Source organism: Musca autumnalis, unplaced genomic scaffold, assembly GCF_047663935.1.
Source record: "Musca autumnalis isolate F117 unplaced genomic scaffold, ASM4766393v1 scaffold_2, whole genome shotgun sequence".
Taxonomy (NCBI): domain Eukaryota; kingdom Metazoa; phylum Arthropoda; class Insecta; order Diptera; family Muscidae; genus Musca; species Musca autumnalis.
The window spans coordinates 23,822,235-23,841,427 of NW_027411755.1; the positions used below are offsets into that span (position 1 = coordinate 23,822,235).

Here is a 19,193-nt window from a genome sequence, read left to right on the forward strand (position 1 = left end):
CAACTTTTTACAGGTGTGAGTAAACAAAAAAGTTTGCGTTATTGATGAAAGTTACAGGTTGGCAAAGTCTTCTGGGGATATCCACTATGCAAGACCACAGTTTGAGGGTGTCTGTGTGTGCGTGTGTTTATTTGTCTGTGTTTAAGTACTTTCTGTCATTTTGAGTAATTTGAGGAGTTAAAAAAACATTAATGGTAGGTAACCACCTGCAAAGCAACAAAAACACCGAGAGGAAAATTATTGCCGCAGAGCAATATTTTGCCGTTGGATTTTTTCTGTTGCTATCAATGTCATCAACTGTTGTTTTAATTTTTGAACTCTTTTTTTTTCGTTTTTTTGGGCCTCCATAACCCAAACGAAACACTTGCTAAAATTTGAGCACAAATATTTATAAAAAGGCTTATCTTTGTTTAACGAAAGTTTTCTAACCCCATCCCAAAAAGCATTAACAAACTTTTAATGGACTAATTTAAATTATTAAATAATTAGAATGAAATAAATTTTAGACAGGTGTGTGTTTGGGTTATGTTTGTCATGTGGCACCTGAACTTGGTTTGGATTATTTTTTTAACAAAATATAACTTTTTATCTCTTTTTGTGTGTTTGAGATTATTGTGTTATGTGAAAGGATAATGAATTAGGTAATGAAAGATGGTAACGGAGATGAAAAATATATTAGAAGGTTTTTGGCCTTTATAAATTTCAAACTCATTATATCAATGGTGGTTTTTATTTTATTTAAATTTATTTAATTTTATAACCAAGACTGGAAACAGCAAATGAAAAAGTGAGAAGCCAGAGAAAGATGTCACACTCCTACCTGGCTGCGGACCTGTTTATACCCTCTACCATAATTTTGAGGGCATAATAAAAAATGTTATTCCGTTTGTAAGATATCGAAATGTTCGTCGGAAGCCCTATAAAGTATATATCGCTCATTTACTACTTTAATTTCTGGGTTTGCAATTTCTATTTTTTTCGACTTCTACATTATCTTGTGTCAAATTGTCATGCTGATATCTCTAAAATTTGACGAGTTACAGCTCATTTACTACGAGTTTCGTATAATTCAACACAAACGATTTTTATAGTGTTTTATTTAACTTTCTTTGGTGTCCGCTTAGTTTAAATCTGGTAACTCAATTTTGAAACTTTGCACACTTTTCCGATTTAGATGACAATACATGAATATGAAACCAAATCCAATATGGGTAAATTTTTTGCTATAGCCCCCATATAGCGGTACAACCCGATTTAGTTCAAATCTCGTAACTAATTTTTAACGCAGTTGCAGCTGACCAATCGAACTGAAACTTTCCACACTTTTCAGATTTGGATGACAATACATCACTATGGGCCCATTTTTCCTACAGCACCCATATAACGATACCACCCGATTTCATGTATTTTGAGGATTTTATCTTCATTTTTGCCCGAATTAGCTGTCATTTGGGATTTCCAATGATACAGACATTTCCTCCCCAAAAATTGTAAACATAGGTCCAGGATAGCGGTACCACCCGACTTCAAGTATTATGAGGATTTTATCTTCATTTTTAGGCCGAATTGGCTGTAACTTGGCAATGGGACCCCCATTGGTACAGAAACTTCCTCACTAAAAATGATAGCGGTACCACCTGATTTAAGTGTTTTAAGTAATTTGGCATTTGGGGTTCCCAATGGTACTAAAACTTCCGCAACAACAATTGTGGACATAAGACCAGGTTTTGGTATAGCCTTTATATAACGGCCCGATTTCAAGTGTTACCCTTAAAACATTTTTAGGCCGAACTGGCTGTAACTTGGCACTTGGAGACCCCAATGGTACAGAAACTTATCCACCAAAAATTGTTCACATAGGTCCAGGTTTCGATATAGTCCCCATATAGTGGTACCACCCGATTTCAAGTGTTTTAAAGTTTTTATCTAAAATTTCGGCCTAAATTTACTATATTTTTGTTCTCAGTGGTCAAAAAAAATGTATTTACTAAAAAGTTACAAATAAAAAACAAGTAAGCGAAGGCTATGGTCAGACGGGGCCGACCATGTCATACCCAACACCACAACCTGTAGAAGTTAGCTTTGTGTAACCGCCTTGCACGCTGAATGTCCGGGTTCGATTCCCATCAAATTGACTACGGTGGCAAAATACACCTTAGTAATGTTGGAGATATTTCCTGAGTATTTCAGCCATGAAAAACGTCTCTACAAGTGGCAACTTAGGACACCCTGCACAATGTTGCCGCTTCCATACAAAAGTGGACAAAAATAGAAGGAGTTGACCGAGGATGATGAATTTTTGCACAAGTACTTATAAGGGCATAGGAATGAACATGTTAAACTTTAGTCCATATCGGTTCAGATTTGGATATAGCCCCCATATATATCTTCCCCGATTTTGCTATAACTCGGTCAATTTTGATCGAATAGCCTCCAAAATTCATATGTAATATTTTCTTAAGCCCCTGAGTAGCTCTACCGATTTTCGGTGAAACTTAAAAAGGGCTTAAGAAAACATCCCATTTTAAGTTTAAAGGCTATTTTCCAACAATTTACCGATTTATAGCAAAATCGGGGAAAGATATATATGAGGGCTATATCCAAATCTGAACCGATTTTTGTGAAAATCGGTGTAGCTATTCAGGGGCCTAAGATAATAACACATATTAAATTTCACGGCTATTCGACCAAATTTGAACAAGTTGTAGCAAAATCGGGAAAAAATATATATGGGGGCTATATCAAATCTGAACAGATGTATCTCAGAAGGTTGCAGGGATGGGCAGAATGTTTTTAAACATTTCGCTTCGGAAGTGATGTCCAATTAACGGACATCAAGAGCCAAGGTGGCAATAGGTGGCAATCAAAAGATATACTCTACGAAATATTAAGAATTTATACTTTTTTATCAAATTTAAATTTTTAGTTCTTGATAACGGTACTTTGCCCACGTGCAGTTGATGTCAACTTTTTGTACTAAAATTTGTTATTTATAGCCAACCCATTAAATCCCCATCCAAAACTTTTTAATATTATCAACAAACTTTTCAGAAAATGTTATTTTAAATGTCGTCTAATTTTCATATGATTATCGCTTTAGATTATCTGGGAAATATTTTTCATATTTAAAGAGATATAACTTCATTATGGATGCACATATCGACAAAATTCTTTCAGATTCGTTGTATCGGATGTGTTTACTGTAAGAAAAAACATAAACATGTGTAAAAGTTAACATCACATTTTTTGATTTTTGTCCACTCGGCAACACTGTGCGCCGTTCGGACTCGGCGATAAAAACTAGGTCACATATCTAACTTAATATGAATCCATTGATGTAAGAAAAGCCTCCCTTGTCTTTACTGGGATGTTTGTGGAAAAATATATAAATTATACATTTCTAAAAAATATTCGAAAATTGGAAAATTCACATTGATTAGCCCCTCCTGCTACATCTTCAAATTGTCTTTGAATATCAGGTTCGTTTTTGGAATACACCTAAAATAAATACATATATATACCACGCATTTTGGTATATTTGATAATTAAGAAAATTGCGAGTTTATTGAAGATCTATCGTCCAAAATTGTGCACTTGTACCTCACATATGCTTCGAAAATAGTTCAATGTGGGTACCGGTAGAAATAACTAACAATGAATAGAAATTCAAAATTTTTTCATGCAAACAAATCTATAAATCCTAAATTTATTCACATTCAATTATACAGCAATGAAGATAGTATAAGTCAGCTGCGCTAACAGTGATATACCTTCAGCCTCTAAAAATATATTTATTTTGTAACACGAGTTTGCTTCAAAATACTTGGAATCTGTAGGTATCGTAATATGGGGCTATACCAAATCAATTTTAGTAAGCTAAATTCTGGGTTTTGGAAATATTTGAGAATTATTTTTTCAGATTTCTAATTTTAGTTGGAGCCGGCAGGGGAACTTTGGACTATATGACTTACCCCGGGAAAGGAACCTGAATAGGGACCGTAAACAGAACCTTCTTCAAAAAAAAAAAAATAAATAAATAAATAATAATAATCAAATAGATCCGATACGGGTCCTCAAACTGCACTTTTCCCAAATTTTGTGTGGGAGGTACTCGAAAGACGGACCGATATAGTCCATATTCCAACCGGACACATGACTGGATGAAATAATACGATGTGTAAAGTTTCGACCAACCAGAAAATCCCCCTGAGAGTTAACTTGCGGATTTGCGGCGCAAGTACAATCTGCTGAAATAATTCAAAACTATTCGAGAGGACCCTTAAATTTCCCTTTTCCGAATTTTGTGTGGGAGGTACCCTAAGGACCGATATAGTCTTATCCGATCTATATCTGGAAGGAATAATAATATATGGAAAGTTTGGAGCAAATCGATTGTTCACTTCGCCAGTTCTCGTTTACACAATTTTTCGAAAACAATCTTGAACTTTTTTGGGGGAGGTGTGTACCGACATAGCCTACATTCGAACTTAAACAAAGTTTGGGCAAAATATTACGTTGTATACAATTTGCTTCTAATCCAGCCAGCTAGACATTAAGAGAGACAGAGGAATGGACAGTGCTAAATAGACTACAAATTGTCTGAAACGAATTTCGTCCAAATATACTTGGGGTCCAAAACCAATATTTCGATGAGACACATCTTTGGTCGTATTTTGTTTGTATCCCCCTTACCCTAAATCCTGAGGTATAAAATAGGTGGCGAGGCAACCCCATGGTGCAATATTTGTATAAAAAATCCAATTTAACAAATGAACTGAAAATTTCTCTGTCATGATAGAGACAATTTGTAGCATGGAAGGAAATTGTGGTTCTCTACACAAAACACATTATATAACAGGCGGTAGGTGCGTTATCTAGCAGACACATTATTGCAATTTGCATCAGGGGAAAGATCAGTAGTTATTCTTCCATATGTAGGCTACTTTGCGGTATATGTCCTCCAGGAATGAAAACATGGACCAAAAATATATTTTGTATATTTTTCATACAAAAGTAATGGTCTATGTCAACCGCTAAATAATATCAGATCATCATGCAGAATTATAGGCATTTTCTTCAACCTAAACTCTTACCTCGTGCAAAATTTCGTGACTATTGAGCTAAAATCGCGACCTCTAGCGGGTTTATGACTACACTACAAACAAAAAACTGGATATATTAGGTTGTAACTCTGTTATCTGATCACGTACATCAACATAATTGACATCAATTGAAAGGTTTATTAAAAATTTTCACAATTTTCACACAAAAGTTGTGGTCCATTTAACTCTCTAAATATTATCTGATCGCCACCTCAAATTGCAAGCTTCTTCTCTGTCATATACTCTTACCTTATTTAAAATTTCGAGGCGATCGGACTATTATTGCGACCTACAGAGCAGCTACAAAATCGAATAAGAATTATGTTTTTGGTCCATTTCACCCGCTAAACATTTCACGATCATCACCAATTAAAATAGCAATCTATTCTGATGTGAAACCGACCTCCATACCAAATTTCGTGACGATCAGTCCATAATTGCGGCCTGGAGTTTGATTACAATTTATAATGGACAGACGGACACACGGACGGACGGACACACATCTCAAAATCGCTTTATCTCGCCGAGATATGAAGATTGGTATACCACATTGGGGGTCTCCGACGAATATTTCGCGGTGTTACATGAATTTTTCCCAAAACAAACTTATAATACCCTTTCCACATAGTGGTGTAGGGTATAATAATTTAAAAAAATTAAGTTTCAGTGTTTTGTTTAGAAATGCACTCAAAAATTCCAAAATAGTTTGTCGCTTAGCCTCAATAAATATATTCTTTCTCATGATGGAATCTCTCAAATAAAACGCTTGCATTTAAATTATAAATGGCGGCAAAACTAACCGGCAAGCGTTTTATTTGAGAGATTTCATCATGAGAAAGAATATATTGATTGAGGCTAAGCGACAAACTATTTTCTAGTTTTAAGTGCATTTCTATATGAAACACTGAAACTTAATTATACCCTACACCACTATGTGGGGAGGGTATTATAAGTTGGTTTTGGCCAAAAAGTTTGTAACGCATCGAAATAATGGTCCTAGACCCATACTTATATATACCAAAATGAATGTCTCGACGAGCTGGGTCGATCTGGCTATGTGTGTCCGTCCGTCAGTCCGTCCGTCCGTCCGTCTGTCCATCTAAACCTTGTAATCACGCTACAGGTCGCAATTTTGATCGGATCGTCACCAAATTTTGGGTGTTGATGAGGGTCCTGGAGGGGAAGAAGCCTATTGATTTTGGTGAAGGTCGGATAATATTCAGGGGTCGGAATGGGCAAAAAACTTATTTGGGGAAAAAACCAACGTTTTACTTCAAAGCGAATATCTCCGCATCTATAATGGGTATATCAAAAGCAAAACCTGCTAATGAAAGTAGAAAATATCACCTTTTCAATGATGTATAGTAGGTTGTCGTAGGTGATCAAACAACGAATATATCGCAATAGCCGCTAATACAACTCATCTTTTTATTTTTGCGATTTGAGTTATAATGACGAATATTACAGCATTGGTTGGGGATCTTCCAAAAGCAAAGCCTGACTATGAAAGTAGAATATCCCACCTTTACAATGATTCAAAGCGGGTTGGCGTAGGTGGCCAAATAACGGAGATTTAGCAATAGTCGGTAATACATCCCATTTTTCAATTATTTTCAAAATCGCGCTACAGGTCGCAATTTTGATTGGATCGTCACGAAATTTTGGGAGTTAATGGGGGTCCCACAGAGGAAGAAGCCTATTGATTTTGATGATGGTCAGATAATATTCAGGGGTCGAAATGGGCAATAACTTATTTGGAGAAAAGGTCAACGTTTTATTTCAAAGCCAATAGCTCTGTTTCTTCAAGAGGTATATTAAAAGCAAAACCTGGCAAGGAAAGTAGAAAATATCACCTTTACAACGATGTACAGTAGACTGTCGTATGTGGTCAAACAACAGAGATATCGCAATAGTCGGTAATGCATCCCATTTTCCGATTTCCTTGTAATCACGCTACAGGTCGCAATTTTGATCGGATCGTCACGAATTTTTTGGGAGTTGATGCGAGTCCCACAGAGGAAGAAGCCTATTAAGTTTGGTGATGGTCGGATAATATTCAGGAGTCGGAATAAGCAAAAAGCTTATGTGGAGAAAAAGTCAAAGTTTTTTTCTTATGCGAATATCTCCGCTTCTGGTAAGAGCATTCCAAAAAGAAAACCTGCCAATGGTAGAAGTAAAGATCTCCTTTATATTGATGCAAAGTATGTTGGCGTAAGTGAGCAAACAACCGAGATATTGCAAAAGTCAGTAATATATCCATTTTTTCATGTTTTGTAATCACGCTACCGGTTGGAATTTTGATCGGATAGTCACTAGATTTTGGGGGTAGATGCGGGCCCCACAGAGGAAGAAGCCTATTGATTGTAGTGATAGTCGGATAATATTTAGGGGTCGGAATGGGGAAAAACTCATGTGGAGACAAATTCAAAGTTTTATTCTTTGTGAATATATCGGCTTCTAGTAGGGGTATTCCAACGGCAAAGCCTGATAATAGAAGAAGACAATATTACCTTTAAATTGGTGTAAAGTAGGTTGGCGAAGGTGGCCAAACAAGGGAGATACCACAATGCATCCAATTTTTCCGTTTTTTGCAATCACGCTACAGGTCGCAATTTTGATCGGATGGTCACGAAATTTTGGTTGCTTATGGGGGTCCCGAGAGAAAGAGGCATATTATGTTTGATGGTATTCGGATTATATTCCCTAAAATAAATGTTTACCAGTAAAAATCTTATACACAGGGGTAGTGGTGTAGGGTATCACATAGTCGGCCCCGACCCGACTATAGCCTTGGCTCACTTGTTTTTTTTTAAATTATTTTTTATTGGGTTTATGAATCACTAAAACACTTCAAATCCTGCTTGGTCTTGCATAGAAATATAGCACTGATATCTTGGCTAGCTGTTTGCAAAATATGGTCAAAGTAGTTATTTTAGTTTTTGTGTAATTATCTTTTTAATTTTGGAAGTCAAATGTCAATCGCCGACTTAAAACGCGTTTTTCTCGAAACAGGATTTTTTGAAATGTTTCAATCCTTGAAACATGAAAAGTGCACGAAAGAAAGTGCAAATATGTGCAGAATGTTTTGATAGAAATTGGTAAAAAAAAACTCTTCTCTTTTTATGAAATGATAAGTTACACAGCCCAACTATTTTCATCGCTTTTTGTGAAAATTGATCTTAAAAAAATCAACAAACACGAACATCAATTATTAAAAAATCCGCACTTTATTGGCAACTCTGAACATTTTAAATTCGTTTCACATACCTTTCATTGCAGTTACACCAAAAAATATTTAACAACCGTCGTTAATTTTGGATATTATAATATTTTAATAAAGAACTTATATATTGAGAAAAAAATGTCTAATAGGGTCACTTTGACCTGCTTTTATACCCACTTACTAAACAAGAAACGTATATATTTGTTCATAACTACACGCAGTGGGACCCTATCAACAATATTTGACGCTGTTAAGCGTCAATTGAAAAAAGTTTTTTTTTTTTCGATTTTTGGCCAGATTTTTCGGAGATTTGGCCACTGTGCAATGTCCGTCCGTCGGGCTAGTGCGCACAATAACTCTCGAACGAAACAACCGATCAGGTCCAAACATTCGTAATATTTTGTCCATACTTAATTCACTTCTTCGGGTACCTCCCCTACAAAAGTTCAAAATTTTTCTGTGAAATGGCTCGAAGGATAACTTTCGCAGATAGCAATCGATTTGGTCCACACTTTGCATATCCTATTATTTCTTCCACATTATTTCTTTCTTCGAATATGAACTATATCGGTCCTTCAGGTTCCTTTCACACAAAATTCGGAAGAAGAGAAATTTAAAATCTCCTCTCGGATTGTTTTGAACAATTTTTCAGCAGGTTTTACTTGCGGGCCCCTTTACCTTGGTACACTTTTTATACCCTCAGCATTTATGCTAACGAGCTATATACACTTTCATACGGGCAAAGTGTGCCTCATAGAAATAATGGTTTTAGACCCCAAGTATGTTTGGACGAAATGTGTTTCAGACAATTTGGAGTCGATTTAGGAATGTATGTCCATCTGTCTGTCTGGTTAGAGCGCACGATAACTCTCGAACGGATGAACCGATTTGGTCCATAATTTGGCTTTTGCAATATTTTGTCAAAACTTAGTTTAAGTTCGAAGATGGTACCTCCCCCACAAAAAATCGGAAATGTTCGGAAAATTTGTGCGCACGATAACTCTTGAAGGAAGTATGGAAGATTTGGTCCATACTTTGCACATCGTGAAATTTCTATATAAAAAAGGCACTAAAATGATATGCACGATATATCTTGAAAGGGGCAACAAATTTGGTACAAACTTTTGATCTCCTAATATTTTGTCCAAATTAAAAAAAAAAATAATAATTTCTTCTATCGGTCCTCTCCTTAGGGTACCTCTTCCACAAAATTTCAACATTTATGTCTAAGTGCAGTTTAGGGTCTGTTCGAAGATCCTTGGGAAATGTATATCGATGCTGTTCGTTGTGGTCCCGTTTACAGCGAGATTATGTTTTCCATGTACAAGTACATGCTTCCTGGAATACTGATCCAAAAGTTATATTATAACCCACTAAAGTGACTAGTGGGCGTTATATCAATAAAAAAATATGGCCCCCAAAATAAGATCAACTTCCATAATGGACATAGTCCATTCCTTCAAGTACCCTCTCCGCAACATTTTGAACTTTAATCCTAATCCAAATTTTTGTCGGCAAGTTCAAATGTCCAAAAAGAGCCACAAAATTCTATACGTAGATTTCATACGTTCGATTCATATAGGCTGAGGGTATATCTCTGTCGGCAAAGTCGACTGGTACTTTTTTACGTCTTGTGGTACTGTTTAAGCGACATTATGTTTTTCACCAACAGGTGGTCTGCGAAGCCATAAATGGCTGAATATGCAATAAAGTCCTAAATCACTTCTTCCAAGGCATACTCATTCTACACTGGCACAATTATGACCCGGTTACAGCAGCATTCTTAACTCTTCCAGAATACATATTGTTTTCGGTACTTTATACAGGCGTCCCTCCTGACATCAAAGCATTTACTACACCCAGCATTTATTTAACTGCCCCTCAGCACCCACGAACGAGTGGATGCATCTTAGTCAGGGATTGCTCTGAACTCGACCATTTGAGTGACTACGACAGGGACTATGTTGCCTCATGCTGCGTGAACACGGCCACTAGTGAGTCAGTCGTCTTCTCCACCGCATTCCCCCTGAAAATGCATTCCAAGGTAAAATCAAGAAAAAATGGCTTTCATAAGTCGGAAGTCACTGCGGTGCAGAAAACCAAGCACTACTACACCCTTCAGCGTTGTTATTGTTACAACATACTGAAGAAGGATCCCAACAAAAGTCCAGGTGACGGACAAGCATTCCAGTTGCACTACACCTATTACTCTTCAGCCTGCATCTTTTGATCCCCACATGGGGCCAATAGTCAGGTATGTATCTATCGAAGTAGCGATGCCTAACGTATACCTCCCGTCGATAAATAACTGTACTCTATATTATAAACCCAACATTAGCCCGCTTTTTGAAGGTCATAATCAACTGGTCTTAGGAGACTTTAATGCGCATTATTATTTGTGGTATTCGGTCCTAGGTAATGATCACAGGGGTATAGTACAGGCTGACGTTTTGTAGGGCCAATGAAGACGACCTTACCAAGATTAGCTATCATGTTAACTAAGATGACGTCACCTGGCAGCCCGTTTTTTCTCTTGAGTAGTAACATCTCCCTATAAATGTTTTCATTTGCAAAAAAACCAATTACATCACATCTGAACGCCACTCTTTCATAAATCAAGGGAGATCTAATTGGCCTAGTTTCAGAGAGTACAATAATCACCGCTTCAGAGAACTACCCAACTTTTCTGATGTTCGGGTAGCCTAGAGGACGTTTCGTGGTATCACCACTGCTGCAGACGCTTGCCATATACCTGCTAGTCAGAAACTCGAAGTGAGACCAAAATTCCCAGCAGAGGCCGCTCTGACCCCAAAGTCAGGGAGTTAAGAGGTTAATCTGTTGGTATTAGCGGAACAAGTGGCTAAATCATCTAAAGAGTTGCAACATTGGAGGCGTAATATATAAATAGTGGGCAGCGGTTAAGCAACTCTCGAACACCGGAAAGAAGGAAAATAGGACATCAGTCATGTTTGGCGACGTTATGCTGACTAATCCCAAGAGGTTCGCAACAGTTAGTCGAGCACCCCAGGAGTGACAAGGCGATGATAAAAGTACTACGTCGAATTAGATATTTCCTTCCGAGCAGGAACCAAAACAATTTCCAATGGATGATGTTGCCAATATCGTCAGGAAAAGCTGAAACATCTGGATGAGAATCTCATAAAAATTCTCAACATGCCGCTAGCCACCTACATCGTTCCTGATGCCTGGAAAATGGTTCTGATACTGAAGCCAGACAAGGATACCAGCAAAGGTAACTCGTACAGATCGATTTCGCCTTTGTCGCCCGTAGCAAAGACTATTGAGACTTTACTCATCTCGAGACTTTGAAACCATGTTTATCAGCCTACAATAGTATTTGTACTTGTGCAATTGTTGTTACACACATTATATCAAATACTTCTTTACAACAATTGCCATCCGCCCTTCCTATTTGTTTGCGAATTACAAAACTTGATACTGAATGAGAAAACAAAAAACATCTCTAAGCGATTATCACATAATATAGTCAATACCGAAACGTTTGTAGATATCAAAATTACCCACGCATATCGTGATGAATTTATATGTCATTGGATATTCACATACATGTATGTATTTATTTATTCCATTGTATGTTTACAACTTTATTATACAATTTGCTATCAGCACTACAAGGAAATAAGAATAAGTAAGTCAGCAGAAGGACAAACACACATGCCGCAGCACATATTTAATCCTCTATTGGAAATATTGTTTTTCTTGGCATCTAATACTCAAATAAGAAATAATAATAACAACAAATATAATAAAATAAAAATAATATTTATCAATATAATCATAATAACAATAATGGGAGTATTTCGAATAAAAAAGGAGGGACACAACAACAACAAGAAGATAAGTGAAAAGAACAACAACAACAACAATAGAATGGCAAGGAAACAAAAGGACAAAATATGGGGGGTAAAATTTATCATTTCAAGAGGATTAATGTCAAGGGATATAGGTGGCTCAACAGGAAAAATATTTTAAAAAATCCAATTTATTGAAAGCAAAATATAATTTAAAGAATTCACGTTTATTGAAAGAAAAATATTATTCAAAAAATCCACGTTTATTGAAAGAAAAAAATAATTTGAAAAATCCACGTTTATTAAAAAAATATTTAGAAAAGGTATTAAAAAAAACGATTTTTGAAAAAGTATTTTAAAAAATTTACATTTTTTTAAATATATTTTTAAAAATCCAAATTGCGCTATTGGAAAATTTTGAAACAAATTCTAATACATAGTTATTTTAGTTGTCCACGTTCATTGAAATAAATGTCTATGAAAAATATTTAGAAAAATATTTTAAAAAACCCACGATTTTTGAAAAAGTATTTTAAAAATTTACAATTTTTTTAAAAATATATTTTTAAAAATCCAAATCGCTCTAATAGACAATTTTTAAACAAATTCCGATAGTTTATTTTAGTTGTCCTCTGCGCCAAAGTGTCTATGCAATGCCCCATAATCCAACATAGTTTTTTCTTCCTGCGATATTATCCTTGTTTTTTTTTTTTTTTTTTGCTAAAAATCTATGCAGACATACTTAGTATTCATTAGGACCCAAATGTAGAGATGAAGAGCAGGTTTTTCTCCTCAGCATAAATACATACATATGCATGTGTAAGTGAATATGTTTGTAAATATTAAAGGATCTGGGTAAATATGCTTAGTTGTGACTATATGTGTGATGAGGATGTATTTCCTTTCCCTTTGGTGTGTGTGAACGAAAGTATGCTCCCTTGCTTGGCTTGGTTTATGACTAAGGATAGCTGTGTGCCGCCGGTGTATACCTTGCGTAAATCATGTGTAGATGTATCGGTGTGTGTTTACTCACATGTGGTATAAATGTTAAATTTAATTTACTCGAGCATATCCTCCAACTACTTTCGTCTTTTCTCCTCTGTATCTTTCAGTTTGTCTGTCAGTCTATTTATCGTTTTTTGTTGTTGTTATTGCTGTTGTTGTTTCCTTTTTTCATTCACTCATTCATTTTCCCAAGATATATTTCACTTGTCTTGAATACTAAGAACTTTATCTTTATCCCCAAAAGTATGTGTGTGTGTGGGTGGGTGGATGGGTGTGTGTGAAGCGGGATATGTTTAACTCAACCAACCATGGCAAAGCAAAAGATTTTTAAATGAATAAAGAATTGTTTGAGATTTAATTATTTTGAATTCATGATAAAACTTTGTTAGCAGATAATAACCGAAATTAGGCAAAAATATGTGTGTATGTGTGTGTTTGCGTGTGATAGTCCCTCTTCTCCATGCCATTGAAACATTCGTCTTCTACTCCTCTGCGCTCTGTGAAAATTGTTTTAAAATGTTAATCACCTTATGACACACTAATGAAATGATAAATAAAATAAAAAGATTTCTACAGACAACAAATTGCTTAAAATGTTCAAAACAATTTAATTATCTGACAGACTACTAATGAAGCTGAATTTTGTTAGTTTGTCTCTTATCTGTGTGTATGGTTTTGGAATACTAAACTGAACTAAATTGAATAATAAAGAATTTTAATTAAATTATCAATTTTGGGTGAATAGTTTTAAATAAATAAAAGCTAATTTTTTGATGAATTCTTGAGAAATCAGAGGAAATATTTTTGTTAAGTTTTCGTATATTAATCAAAAATTATATTTCAAAGATGTCAGAAATAATTTAAAATATTTTTAGGAAATCGGTAAAGATATTTTAAAGATGTTCTGTTGTTTTATTATAGTTTGAGATTGGACATACGATTTAAAAATTTAGGAGGTCCTTATCCTTTGAAGAATATTTTTAGGATGCCTGGATATTTTATATTTTTAGGAGTTGGATAATTTGGGAATATTTTTAGGAGGTCGTTAAAAATAGATTGAATTGATCGCTGATCGGTGATTTTTAAAGCAAATTATTAAGATGTTCTGACATTTTAAATAAATGGTTTAGGATGCAGGGTGTATTTTTCTTAAATTTTAGGATGTTGTGGAAAGTGTATGAATTCTTAAAGGGGCCATTGATTTCTTAAAAATTATTTTTTTGAATTTTTGAAAGTGGCTAATCAATTTTTGGGAAGTCGTGAATTTTTCTATTTTTTGAGTATATTCTCATATTTTTTTTTTAATTTGTGGGAGGTCTCAAAATGTTTAATCATATTTTGAACAATAACATAAAATAGACAATAACATTAATATTTAGTAGTTAAGGACCCTTGCAAAGCCATGACAGATGTTTGGCAAAGTTGAGTAGAACAATGGGATCTTTGTTAGACAGGAAGGTCAGATTGCCTATCTCACATCTACCCAGTGTTCGGTATCTCCTTGTTTGCAACAAGGGGCACCTACAAAGCCGATGTTCGACAGTCTCTATCTCCTTCGCATCTTCACATAGTCTGCAGTAGTCGATGCCACAGTCATCCCATTTTGTGGTTTGAGATCTCACTCTGCAGTGACCTGTTATAATTCCCACCGCGGTTTTCATCCCTTACTTATCAAGTGAGAGGAGGAAAGCCGTTCTTCGACGAGAGACCACAGGCCAGATCGTCTTGGATGCCCTGCAACCAAGTTCAAATAGCCAATCTTTGATGTGCCCTCTCATTGAAGATCTCCGGAAGTTTGGCGATGTAGTGGCACATCGGTGGCCGGACGGTTTCATCAACCGATAAGTCGATAGACTTAGAGCCACCTCGAGCTAGTTTATCTGCTACCTTGTTTCCCATAACTTGGCTGTGACCCACAAACCAACATAGTTTTACGATATCGTGTATCGTCTGCAGAGCTTTCCTGCAAGCAAAAATAGCTCTTGAATTTATAGTCCATGACTTGGAGGTGTCAAAGGAGAAGACTGAGCTAATGCTGCTGAAAGGCAGATTAGCACAAAGTCGACCTCCCCACGTTCGATTTGGTGACCACGGCATACGGTATGTCAAGCAGGTCAAGTACCTTGGGATAACTATGGCCGAGAGAATGAATTTCCTGCCGCACTTCGATCGTTTGAAGGACAAGTTGACTGCTGTAGCTGGAATGGTCGGAAGGTTCTTGCGGACCGACTGGGGTTTGAGCAGACGTTCTGTGCGCACCATATATGGTGGACTCTTTGTTGCCTGTGCAACATATGGGGCGCCTGTATGGTGTGCTGCAGCAGAATCTGTTGTTGGACGTAGGAAGCTCTTGTCGTGTCAACGTGTGGTCATGTTAGCATGCCTGCCAGTGTGTCGCACTGTGTCCACGGATGCAATTCAGGTGCTACTTGGCGCCCTGCCCTTTGATCTGGAAGCGAGATGTAGGACTGTTCTGTACAAGCTGAAGCGTGGCTTGCAACTGCCTGAGGATGATTGGCTCGGGCCTTCTGATCTGGTGGATGGGGATGTTAGGCGGCGCAGTGCAATCCTTCGGGAGCGTGCTGCTGTTAGGTGGCGGACTAGGTGGACGGACAGCGACAAAGGGCGGGTGACGGGATTCTTACAGACGGGGCATGGCTCTCTAAATGCATTTTTATATGCAAGAGGCCTGTCTAGGACAGATTTATGTGGGTGTGGGATGACTGAGGACTGGAGGCATATACTGACGGAATGTCCTTACTATGATGACATTAGAGTTTTAGCCAATATGGGTATAACGTATGGAGGGGCGGGGTGGGATTTTAGTAGGGCACTTGGAGACAGTCGGACCTTTAGTTGTTTAAGTAGGTATGCACGTGAAGTGTTTGATAGGAGAAGGACTAGACTTAGTGGAGGTAACTCCTCCACATAGTCATCTCTACAGTTGGGCGTGTTGGTATTGGAGGAGGAGGAGGTTTGGAGAAGTTGAGTGGTGCGGCGTTGGTTCCTGGTGTGGATGTCGTGCCGGTCATCCGTGGTAGTGGTCATTGGCCACGAAGCCTGACCGGAGGCTATATTCTGGTACCGCGGGTGCCAGGTGCCCCCAGATCCTCGGATCTGGCCTGGCAGTTGGTGTTGGCCCCCTTGTGAGAGCATCGCGGTGGCTGTGGTTTAGACCCAAATCGCGGGTAGAGTTTCGGCTCGAATGTGGAGTTGCATGACAACCGGGTGCCTGACCCATAGAAAGGCAGGAGTTTAGATAGGCTCCGCTCCTAACCAAGGTGGCGATCACGTCCAAATACGTGTAAGCGAACTGGTACTCGTACTTTCCGTGCGGGGGCGTTGGTAGACGCATTGTATTCACCCGGTGTTAAGAGCACTGTCGGGTAGGCCGTATGGTAGGTACCCACATAAAACACCACGACGTAGTCCATGACTTGAGAGACTCGAGGGCCCCTGGCTATCGACATATATAGTCACCGGTCCTGGAAGACTGCCTTTACGCCCTTTCACCAGTTAAGCTGCTTTCCTGATGGCAAGAATCTACAAGATGATGTTTAAATCAGTCTGAGGAGTTCATTTAATCGATCCGGTAATCAGTAATGACGCAGTTCTTTGTACACTTGATAGTCTGGAGAGTAACGCTTTGTTTCCAAGAGCTTGCCACCAAACCAGCCCCCTAGGGTAAGTATGGGCAGGACAACCTTTACATACAGACAGTGTATGATTTGTGGTTTCAATCCCCAGCTTTTCCCAATGGATTTCTTACAGGAGTAGAGTGCCATAAGTCCTTTCTTCGTTCGCTCCTCGATATTTCTTTTCCATGTCAAGCGATGGTCCAGAATAGTGCCGATGTATTTTGCTTCCGTAGAAAGTTCCAGGGCCACCCCGTCCGTATACATTTCCAACGTATCATCGAACAGACCCTAACCTGAACTTAGACACAAATGTAGAACTTTTGTGGGGGAGGTACCCTATGGAGAGAACCGATATGGGTCATTTTAGAAGTTATACAAAATTTGGACAAAATATTAGCAGATCCAAAGTTTGGACCAAAATTGGCTTCCAATGTTGAATTTTTGTGGGGGAGGTACCCTATGGAGAGAGCCGATATGGGCCATTTTAGAAGTTAAACTAAATTTGGACAAAATATTAGCAGATAAAAAGTTTGGACCAAATTGGTTTCCCCTTTCAAGAGATATCGTGCATACCATTTTAGTGACATATCTTAAATATTGGGGGAAAGTACCGGAAGTTGTGGACCGATATTGCCCATCTTTGAACTGAAACTATATTTGGACAAAGTATGACGAAAGCAAAATTTTGGACCAAATCGGTTGAACATTTCGAGAGTTATCGTGTTCTCAGTCTGCTACATATGGTGACATAGCGTTTTTTACACATTTCGGGCTGTTTTCGCAAGAAGTATGGACTTGCGCCTGAAAAAAATATTTACTGTCGTAATTGGGGCATCGAATGCAAGTAGCTTCAAAAAAACTCAACGTGATTAAAGACCAGGTCTTATAGTGAACATATCCGAAATTTTCTGTGGGAGGTACCCAAAGGAGTGGGTGGCGTAGGGGATGAAAGATGCCAAGAAACGGTCCTCACCGGGTTAAACATGGCAAAGCCCAGGATTTATCTCGGTCCCTCTTTCATCTCAAGTGGACACTGACCTCCCCGTGGTGTCACCTGGGGAGCTGCCTTTAACACCCGTTAAAGGTAGTGAGCTAACACGTGCCGCGCGTTTACCTATAAAAACGTTAAAAACTTGGGTTTGGGCGTCGGGTTAGTACACCTCCAATAGAAAAAGCAGTCTACTATGAAAAACGAAAGAAAAGAAAACCAAAAACCTCTAAAGTTGACGAACCCCGCAAACGTTTTAAGGAACATGAACTGCGAATCTGCAACTGGAATGTTCGTACTCTTTTTAGAGAAGGTGCAGTTTACGCATTGGCAGATGTACTTGAAAAGTACAAGGCCGACATTACTGCCATACAGGAAATACGATGGATTGGGAAAGGCGGCACAAAAACACTTACAGGTGACGCACTGTATTATAGCTGCCATGACACAAAGCATGAGTTTGGTTGCGGATTTGAAGTTGGTCGGAGGTTATAACACCTGGTCTCCAGCTTCACACCCGTGAATGAAAGACTTGCTACAATTCGAATAAAAGCAAAATTCTTCAACATCAGCTTTATTTGCGCTCATGCTCCCACTAAAGACAAGGACGAACTGACCAAAGATATGTATTATAAGCGCTTAGAAGAAACATGTGACCATTGTCCTGCCCATGACATTAAAATTATTCTAGGCGATGTTAATGCCAAAATTGCAAAGGAAAATATCTTTGCCCCAACAGTCGGAAAATTCAGTCTCCACAATGAAACATCTGACAATGGCATGAGGCTGATAGACTTCTCAGCGGCAAAAACATGGTAGTTAGCAGTACCAGATTTAATCATCTCGATATTCATAAGGGCACCTGGCTGTCTCCAGATCAAAGAACAAGAAATCAAATTGATCACGTTGTGATAGATGGAAGACATTCATCGAGCGTGTTGGATGTGCGCTCGTTCCGAGGAGCAAACATAGATTCGGACCACTACCTTGTTGCAGCAAAGGTACGTACACGTCTAAACGTTGCAAACAAAGCACGAACAGACACAACACAGAAGTTGGACATCGGTAAGCTGCAAACACAACAGATAGACACAGCATATTCCACTCCACTGGCCCAATTGCTTAACCAAAGCACTCCTCTTCCCGATAACATATCACCACAATGGCAAAATATTGCCCACTCCATGCAAACAGCCGCAAAATCCATACTTGTATACCAGAGACCTCCACCAAGGGACCCATGGTATGACCAGGAGTGTTGTGTTGCTACCGAAGAGAAAAATGCGGCATCTAGGGCTAATCTACAATCAGTAGCAAAGCGTAGCGCACGCGAGAGGTATAGGGTGAAGAGGAGAGATGAGAAACGTCTTTTCCGTAGGAAAAAGAGAGAAGAGGAAAGACGGG

General features: G+C 38.0%; 1 protein-coding gene across 4 annotated transcripts in view; it reads right to left on the reverse strand.

Annotated features, from left to right (window-relative positions):
• Positions 1-19,193, reverse strand: part of DIP-theta (Dpr-interacting protein theta) — a 328,764-nt gene that overhangs the window by 93,419 nt on the left and 216,152 nt on the right. The gene's annotated exons all lie outside the window — the stretch shown is intronic.